We start from the raw sequence: 10,093 nt of genomic DNA on the forward strand, positions 1-10,093 counted from the left end.
TGCTGAAGCCATATATATATATGTCATAGGATATATGCAAGAAATATTTTGGCTATTTATTCTTAGCTTCCAGATAACAATCTTGCCTAAATACTTGGCTTAGACCAAATAAAAGACAGACTTTCCACTTTTATTGACTTGAACACGTAACTAGAAATTTTAAATGACATCATCAGCAAAGCGAATAATTGATTTTCTGTCCGCTCGAGGCGCTTGGGGAGCTGCCGCCGGCTTTCGGGCTGCCAAAACAAATTTGTATAAAAAATCAGAGCCGTGGACCGTGGAAGCCACTGAGGCCTAAACCGAACATCAGATTATAAAGAGAAACCGTGAATTATACACTTGAGTCGCAAACAGGGGCGTATTGTGAAAATGCCGCCTGCAGTGTGGGTGTTAAGGAAATCCGCGCAAAAGGACACTAATATAAATAAAATTTCAATTACTCAACAATTAATTTCGTCTTGTGAGCAAGCGGCGATGCGTTAAAAACTCGCCAACACACAGACCACGGACCAAGAACAGGCACATCCTTGAGAGCTAGTCGAGCGTATTTGCGCTGGATATTTAAAAGTTATCGCCCAGTGCCAAACGGAACTGCCAGCTGTGTCTCGTTTTGGGGCCAAGCTAAGGTCCTTGGGCATTTAATTGCTGGAGCGAGAGCATGCGACACACAATTAGATGGCAACGTATTTGTTTTCTGATTATGAAGCGTTAAGCAAAACTGTCAACGTGCGACCGAGAAACGCAATTTATTGAGAAAGTTTCAGGACACCCGCAACTACCACCCTAGGACCAAGAGCAGCGCCGCATCCTGCCAGGCTAAAAGCTTATCTCTGTGCTTCGTCACTCAACCAAAACGACGACTACGACAGGCGGCAAGAAGTTGATCTTAAGTCTGTGATAGGGTCTCTTTCTGTCTGTGGAGCTGGAGCTGAAGCTGAAGCCACCTTCATCCATTCTGTGCGCTGTCTGGTCGTCACGCACAAAGGACTACGTCTCAAATTAGCAGAAAAATCTGTTATCCTTTCGTTTTGGCTTCGCTTGCGGCGTGTGCTAATGATTTTTCTCTCTCTGGAAACTTTTGCCGAACTTGCCGGCAAGAAAATCCCCAACCCCAACCCCCATCCCCATCCCCATCACCTCCGCCGATTGCCTTACAAATGAAGTGACAGAGCATATTTAAAATTAAACAATTTAATCCGCCGCAGACGAGAAGTCCTTGCCGGCACGTGAAATGTTGACACTGTCGCCAGCTTGTTTTTCCTGCCTGCAAGGAATATGTGCTAATTAGCAAACAGTCAGCCTGCCAAGACGACAGTCAGCTTGTGTGTGTGTGTGTGTGTGTGTGCCTGGCAAGGATTGTCTTACTCCTGCTGCCATATGTCGACGCCCATTGCTGTTGTGTCTATGTGTCTTGTTAAACAAATAAGTTTGTGCTGCGTTTGTCCTTTGGGTTTCCGTCTGACGTGTCGCCTGCTTTGTCTTATCAGACGGCTCGTCGTGCCCATTGTCATTTTCCAAGTGCTTGATTGGCACGTAATTTAGTTGAGCTCTTTAGATACACGTGTGTGGAGGGCAGCTTTATACTAATATTATTCCTACTATTGCATTTACCTTTAAAATCGAACCTATAAGTTTTATAGCCTACTGTCTGTTATTGTAATTGCTGCTGGTGCTGGTTGCTATGTCAGTTCCATAATTGGCAAAAATACTAATTTAATTAGAATGTAATCATCGTTAGCGGTCAACTGACAGTTGGACATTTTTTTCTTGCAATGTACTTCTCTTTCCCATGGCGAAGCAAAAATATTTCAAAACAAATATGAAAGTTTATATCGGCACACCGACGGTTAAATGCCCTTGCAGACAGTGTTGTCATATAATGATATTCAAAATTCAATTCTGTCGATTTCGAGATATGAACTACCCGCGATACATAACGTATCTATGCATACTTTAATTAAAATCCATATAAAACTTTCATCTAATATGTGGGATTTTCTTTGCGTAACAAATTGTGTGCCAAAGTAAAATTACCCACTGCAATGGTATAAAAAGGGAAATAAATGCCTAACTGTTTAAGAAAAAGAAATAGATTACTTACTTGTTCTCTTCCACTCTCTCTCTCTCTCTCTCTCACACACACACACATACACTCTTTCTGTATGAGGATTTAGTACCAACGCCATAAATAAAAAGCTCCGCAGCAAAAATTAAACGAAACCGCATTTTACCGATTGTTAAACAAGCCTTAAAGTACGGCGACTGGCTTGAAGACTATATACATATTATATTTCACTCACTTATCGCATTTAACACATTTTTAATAATATAATTCACTTATTTGAAACGCACTTGATTTTATACACGCACCCGCACAACGAACGACCGATCAAAGAAGATGACGCGCACAAACTAAATTGTCTCGCACCTACGCTAAGCCGACATCTACACTAATACAATGGCAATTAGGTATTTGGACTTTTGCGCTCACGCCATCTGCAATGCTCGCCTCTTCGGCAAGTACTTGATACACACACAGCCAAGTAACGGGATCAAAAGCAATATGACCAATCACAATGGACATAAAAATGAACGCGCTCTCTCAAATGTGGCTGCAGCTTGCAATCCAATGCGAATAAATTATCTTCCACGACATCCACAATGTCCACACTCTGGGCATATGCCCTCTGCAAGAGCGAAGATCAGCGCATTTGAGCCAAAAGGAAATTACATTTGAGCAAGTGAATCGATTGCTTAGTACTACGAACTTTAATCCTAATCAATATACATATCTATAAGATAACTGGAGTTGTGACAAAATTAGAATGCCCTTTGATAGGGTATTATAATAACGGAAAAAGCAATGACCCAACCGCAACCATGTTGATTACAAGCACTCAGCAGTGCCGACAGCGCCGGACAACAAATGAAACCAAATAAAAGCCAGACCAAAAGCCGTGCCCGTCACCGCCAATATCAATGACCAAAATCGAACGCACAAATAACCGCAATGTAACACATTTGCAAATATGCAAAAAGCCATAAACAAAATAAGCGAAGCGCTTCCAATGGGAAACGGAACAACAGTGCAATGCCGCCCCGCCCCGCCCACTTCCAGGGGCTGCTGTGTCCCTGCGATTGTTTGCCAAAAACATTTAAACCTTTATTTGAAAATTACACATAAACATATTGCAAAGCGAGCCTGCGAGGGGTGACCGCAACAGACGGTCAATGTATATACTCTAGCATAGGGTATTACAACATTGTCCGAATAAACTGCACAATTTAGATAGTTGTTGATCAATTGTCGGGGTTAATATTTAATGCCTGCATTTAGCCAAGTTAATAAGCCAACAGCCAGATTCGAATAGAAAAAGCCTCAAAACGGTGTAAAAAGTAATTTGTATGTTGGCTAGAGTCGTGATTTTTTCGTGACTCGTGATAAGCACGACACGATTTGCTTCAATTTATTATCATTTAGACCTTTGCCTGCAGCCGAAAGACGAACCTGACGAACTGAGTTTGTATAGAAACCGACAGACAGAACATTCATAGTTATCAATCATATATATATACCTTATAGGATCGGAGATATTTCACTCTATAGGATAGTTATAATTCATGTTTACAATCAATTCTTAACTCTCAGCTGGTTTGAGCTCTCGTATTCCGTAGTACTGCCCAATTTAATGAATTCCTACAACGTAAAGTTGTGTGTCATATGAAGAGCATTTCATATTCATTGAATGGAGAATGCATTTAATTCTTGATTTCTGAAGCTGTGTGTGCGAAACATGCGAAACATATTTGCCAATGCATTTGGCAACATCATTAAGTTGAAAATTGTTGTGCCACAAGAGTGCAACGGCCTATGAAGGGCCGCAGAGAAGGGGAATTGGTTGGAGTCCGATTGCACACGGGGCAAAGGCAATGAATTTTCATGAATGCAGTCAAGTCTATAAAAATGCAGTTGCAGTTGCCAAACCGAGCCCGAAAATGAGTGCGTTTTAAATATGAGTTAAAAACTCTGGCAAATGGTTTTGAACAGAACACAAAACGGAACTCCTCCATATATGCATGCATATGCATTGGGTATGGTCCGAGGCTTATCAAATGGTCATTTTTGTTTGCATTTAATTAAAAATCAGACAAAAAGTAAGGACACGTGTCAATGTGTCACCGGGCGGCAGGCGACGGGCGACGGGCGCGATAAATCACGCTTAAAACAAATGCCAAGTAATTTATCAATGTCAACACTCAACGCCTCGACGGGTATAGCAGCACATCTAAGCAACAAAAATAAAAAAAGGTTGAAAGGATTAAAGCCTTTAACGGTTGCATAATTAAACGAATGCGCCCCGATACATGTTGCCACAGCAGCCTGGGCATTATCAATGTAAATTGTGGCAGCCACGTCTGTTTGCACTTCTCAAGACTTTTGCTTAATTTTCAATTTAATTGTTGCAGGCAGGCGCTTTGGTCATTTGGTCAGCCGCACACCCATCTACACACACACACACGCTGTCCGGTGTTTGCTTGTGTATTTGTCGATGTCTTGTGTTTGTTTTTGGGTTTGGGCCAAAGTTCACTAAATTGCATTTCGGCACGCAATTAGTGGTTCATTTGCTGCGTGGCTGAGCCTCCCACAGAGTTGGCTTCGCATGGACTCCAGCGGGATCGGCGGGTAGCATCGATATTTGTCCGGGCTAGGCTTGTTATTTGCTTTGTGTGCAAACTTAATTTCATCTTATTACGGTGCAGAAATTTTGCAATTTCCGCAAATGCCCAGACCTCGGCTCTGGTCAAGTCGGTAATAGGCACAGGAATTGGCCGCAACTGCGTCTTCAGCTGTGTGTGTGTCCATTGCCTTTGAGCGGAAATGGAAAATTCTTGTAAGCAGGCAGAGCAGGCCACGCTCAAGTGTTTACTCGGAGTCCTAGGACTTGATTATTAGTTTATGTTGCGGCTGTTGCGTTGTTCCAGAGAGAGACAGAGAGAGTTCTCCTCAGGTATCTTGAAGATGGCACATCTGAAATTGAATGCTTTAATTTTTTACGAAACGCAAATCTGATAATTCTCAATTACCTAATTTATTGCTTGCCTTTTTTTGCTTTTTGCTGAAAAATTGCAGGACACTCCCAAAGTAGCATGTTGCACATTTTGCGTCCTTTCGTTAGGGTTTTGTTTTTTCCTCTATTTTTTTATGAGCATCAAACAGAAAGCAGAGCAGCGCATAAAAAAGCTAATTTAATTAAAAGAAAATGCAATCAAAAACGCCATTCGGTAGCTCGGGCTGTGCATTGTCCTGTGTGCGTGCCGCCTTGCAATTCTCCTTGACGCAGGACCTTTTTTACGACCGCAAAACAATGACGAAATGCAGCCCAAGTGCCAGATAGAGACAAGAACAGGATGTGCCATGCGGTTGTTTTGCTCGATGCGATTTTATGCACATTTATCATAATTTCACACGCAGCCCTCGACGCGAGGAGTCACAACAAGGACACTTTTTAGTTCTGGGTTTGGTAGCGCATAAAAAATATAAATTTAAGTGCAGCTCATGCTCAGGGGGCGCGGCAAGGAGCACAGAAATTGCATTTCGCCTTTTACGACCAAATGACATTTATGGCGTTTTCTTAGCCCGCTGCCGGGCCAAAAGCGGGCGAAAGGGTATGGCAACGGTAATAACCCATTAAAACTATTCGTAAACACACCTACCATAGGTAGAAACTAGAAATCTCATGCTGAGCCAAGGCACAACGGTATGTAGATCCTGACGGGCAACATGTCAACACATTTCTGTTTGCGATTTCCTGCGCGCCAACAACAATGTTTGAACTGGTTATTAATATTAATGCCGCCCAAACTGTGCGCCATAAACTAGTCGTTAATAATAATAAATGCAGTGAGCAATACAAAAAGCATGAAAACGAAGTCTATGCGCGACTGAACAATGCTCTGTTTTCAGCACAAACAAAATGGAACTCAACTGAGTTGGACATAAGTTTACCAGGTAGATTACAAGGGAGTGTAAATAACTATTGTAAAAGACAGTTAATAGCAAGAAAGAATAGCTATTGCCTCTACTGATGCCATATAATATAGTAGGCCGAGTTCTACTGCTATGCAGATATATTAAAGCTCAGCATTGAAGAGTTTGAAAAGCAGCAATGGCTTTCATTACATACTAATTCTAATTCTGATACAATGGGCTGCTGCTTGAAAAGATCTTGCTCATATTTAAGCAGCGTGGTAAAACTAGCTAATGCCAAGTTTGTTCAAGATATCTATCTTCAACAAGATACTATACTCGATCGATAATTCCTAGGGCAGTGATACGATTCAGACGATTTCGACATAAGTAAAAGCTAAGAAACTCGCTTGGATGGGATCAGAGAGAGACTTGGCTTAATAACGAGTCCAGAAAGTATATACTCCTAGATGATTTCCTTGAGGGGAATGCTTCCTGATTCTGAATGTAGACAGTAAAAATGATGCTTACATGCTGGCACAACTGAGTTCCATTCTGCCGCAGCTTACAGGGTATACTCTGGTAAAAAAAAAATAAACAGGAATAAATCCAAGCCGTAAAAATACAAATAATAAAATTACTTTTTATTTACTTTTTGGCCATGCTGCTTGCTGGGCTCAAATCTCGGGAGGTATTATCAGACACGTTTTCCGGTAATTGAAGTGTTTGTTGTTGCCCTCGCAGCAGCTCTTCTTCTTCTTCTTCTTGTTGTTGTCTCCGGCAGCTGCTTCAGCCCATCCTGGAAGCCCGACTCTCATAATTCTACTTGTGACAAATCAACGCCCTCTTGTAGCTAACTTCCTGCTGTTTTCTCTTCGCTTTTACGAGTGTGTGTAGTTTTAGTAGTAGTCCTTGCCGTTGCTTTATCAAAAGTAATTTCGCTTTTATTTCCTTTGACTATTGCCAGCGATTTCCGTTTTTTCCGTCAATAATTTCATCTCATTTCGTTCTTTGTCATAAAAAACGGCCAACAACAACAAAATGTTGCAAGTGAAGAAGTTTCTTATCCTTGTTCTTGTTGTTGTTGTTGTACCATTTGATGCATGCAATATGCACAAAGTTTCCTATTTCAATAAAAAAATACTATACGGCAAATCGTAGATATAAATCTATAAAAAAAAAAATCGCAGCGTTAATATCGTAAAAGTTGTTTGGGGGCGAATAGTTCTTGAATGTTTATATTTATCTGACAACAGCTGGATGGCAACAATCTCGCAAGTATGAATTTCTTAGATTTGGTTGTAAACAAATATTCCAATTGATCAAAAATATGGCTTGAATGCCAATTTACTTATTTTATTTAACACATTTTAACAGCAGATAATTTCTTAAAATTTGCGTGCTTTTGTGTGAATGGCAAAAACGCTAAAGCTGTTAGCCAAGTTTACAGTTAACAAGCTGCGGTGCAGAGTTGCTTAGCAAATAATATATAAAAAAAAAACAAGAATACAAAAATGCATATTTTTTAAAAGTGCCGAAGTCTTGCCAATTTGATGTAGACTCGCAATATTTGTGTACATTAAAACAAGTGCACCACGAATTTTACTAAAGCAGTAGGTACATATGTATGTACCTACAGGCATATGCATGTGCCTACATGCTGCATGCATGTACCTACATACAAATGCATGTACCTACATACAAATGCATGTGTGTACGTAATCATGGATGCATTGTCACAAAATAAGAAATCAGCCCCAATGGCCGAAGTTCAATCGCTCCGATATATAAAAGACATTTTAATAGGCGCAAGTGAGCGTACCATTAAAACAATATTTGATACAACCATGATATATATTTAGCACCTACATGCAGTCATGTACATTCTTTTATTTTCTGACGTCAGATAGCTTACACTTTTATGATAAGCTGCTTTAAAAACATTCCACAGCTTGTTGACTTTGGAGTTTGATACAATGAATAAATAAATAAATAGTGTTGAAAGGTAATAACCCAATTTTCCAAAAAAAAGTCTATATTGTAATTTTAGATACATTTAAACACGAGAAATTTGCATCGTTAAGAATTTTGTGTGAACGGTAAAAGCTGGAATCTGATTAACAGCCCTGAGGCCAGAAATGCAACACTGTGGCATCTTTTACAGCTGAGTATGTGCTGAAATGAATTTTTTAACAACTAATATGAAAATAGATAATATACTTATATAATTGCTGTGAAAAAAATAAAAAGTGAATAAAGCAAGTGTGCACTGAAAGTATTTAGAATAGTTTCTGTACGTGTTTTGTGTGTGAAAAGTGATTTGCTAATCGTAGCAAAGTACTTATGTATGTACATACATATGTATGTGTGCAAATACTGAATTGTGTCTATATGTACATACAATAGAAGCTGAATTGCTTTGAAGAATTGTCAAATTTAAATTGCCCAAGTGAGTGTATAAACCATTTTAATTCAAAATAAATTACAATACATAGTGCAAAAAGTCTTTTGCCCATCTTTGAATCCTCAGCCAAACAATGGTGTTCAATTAGCATCTTAATAAACTGCAATTTTCTGCGGTTACTTAGCCTAAAGAAAATCCAACAAAGACCCTTGAGAAGTCGACGTCATAAACCACAAAACTGTGCGCTACCTGTATTTTTTGCCATACCATGCCTACGACACAAACACACACACACGTATATTTATCTCGTTTTATTAGCTGACATATTTATGCATATTATTAACATTAGGTTTAATGCACCTTTTACATTTGTTATATACAAAAGTGAAATTTGCAAATGTCGTTTTTGGCATTTAGCATTTCGCAATAGGATCAACCTAATCATCGTCCTCATAACCATCCTCAGTAAGGGACGCGCGCCTCCGTGGCTCATTAATTTTTATACGCGCTACGTGCGTGTGTGCGTGTGCGTATGTGTATGTGTGTGTGTGCTGTGTTACGTTATGTGCCTGGCTTTTGGTTGCAATAAAAACATATTTTATTAGTTGGCATACAACAGCGCAAAAAGGATGCACACAGTGCATGGTGGCCGGGTGGCCGGGGTGCCCGATCTCACCACCATTTGGCCGCTGTCCCTGGGACTGTGATGACTTGCTGTCAGCATAAATTCATTATTTATGGTGCAATCAATGCGACCGAGCGTATGTCAAACACATCAAAAATCAACAGCTCATCAGTCGCTGCCGCAGCCAAAGGCGACTCCCAATTCCAGTGTCAATGCGCCTCGCCCTGACGGCCCGGAAGTTTGTTTATTTTATAGTTTTAGCCGCCCGTCGCTAGCTGCCGCCACGGTGCGAAAATTTGCAAATCCTGCGCAGCTCTGCGGGTTGTCCGGCCGACAGTTGTGGCTCATGTTTGACGTTTGCCTTGACATCGGGCCTGGCAAATTTGAATCTCTTTTATGTGGCACCTCATAATGGCTGTTGTTTGTATGCATGTCGACTGTTCTTCATTTGCCAAAATATACCCTTCAAGAAATTAAATATAGGGTATGTGCTGCCCATTGCAATGCTTGTGATCCCGTTACTTGGCTGTGCATTCACAGCAAAAGGCGAGCTTTGCGGATGGCGTGAGCGCAAAAGTTTTAATTCTCAGTTGCATTTGTATTGGTGTGAATGGCGGCTTAGTGTAGGTGTAAACCCATTGAGCAAATTTAGTTTGTGCGCGTCATCTACTTTGATCGGTCGTTCGTTGTGCGGTTGCGTGTGTAAAATGTCTGTTGCGATTAAAAAAAGCAAGTTATATTATTTTTTTTTGTGTTAAACGCGATTAGTTCGTGTAAACTACCATAAATAGTAGTTTTCCATCCGTTTTCGGCTGTTTTACAATCGGTAAAAGTGATTATAGTTTAATTTTTTCCTGGAGAGCTTTTTAATTTCGGCGCGCGAGAGAGAGAGAGAGAGAGAGAGAGAAAGTTCGAGAGCACAAGTATGAAGCTTTTTCTAAACAGTTCACTGGTATTTCCCTTTTCATTGCTTTGCAGTGGGAAATATATTTTTTATGAGTAATGCGTAAATGTGGAGCATAAAAATACCCTTTAAAGTAACATATATGCAAATTGTTTTTGATCGTAGTTTTTTAAAAATGTGAGAAGTTTG

The 10,093-nt window shown here is 40.2% G+C and overlaps 1 long non-coding RNA gene across 2 annotated transcripts; it reads right to left on the minus strand.

Annotated features, from left to right (window-relative positions):
- Positions 1–3,267: 3,267 nt before the first annotated feature.
- On the minus strand, positions 3,268–8,027 carry LOC115767185. 2 transcript variants are annotated; one of them, XR_004018361.1, is made up of 5 exons: positions 7,887–8,027; positions 6,624–7,140; positions 6,503–6,550; positions 5,089–5,245; positions 3,268–5,032 (listed from the first exon to the last, which is right to left on the minus strand). It is a non-coding gene; the product is annotated as an uncharacterized LOC115767185 (long non-coding RNA). The 2 variants fall into 2 exon arrangements; XR_004018360.1 differs by lacking the exon at positions 7,887–8,027 and having other exon boundaries at positions 6,624–7,335.
- Positions 8,028–10,093: the final 2,066 nt, after the last annotated feature.

The sequence above is a fragment of the Drosophila novamexicana genome, unplaced genomic scaffold (genome assembly GCF_003285875.2).
Source record: "Drosophila novamexicana strain 15010-1031.04,08,12 unplaced genomic scaffold, DnovRS2.1 tig00000009-arrow-pilon, whole genome shotgun sequence".
NCBI classification, from domain to species: domain Eukaryota; kingdom Metazoa; phylum Arthropoda; class Insecta; order Diptera; family Drosophilidae; genus Drosophila; species Drosophila novamexicana.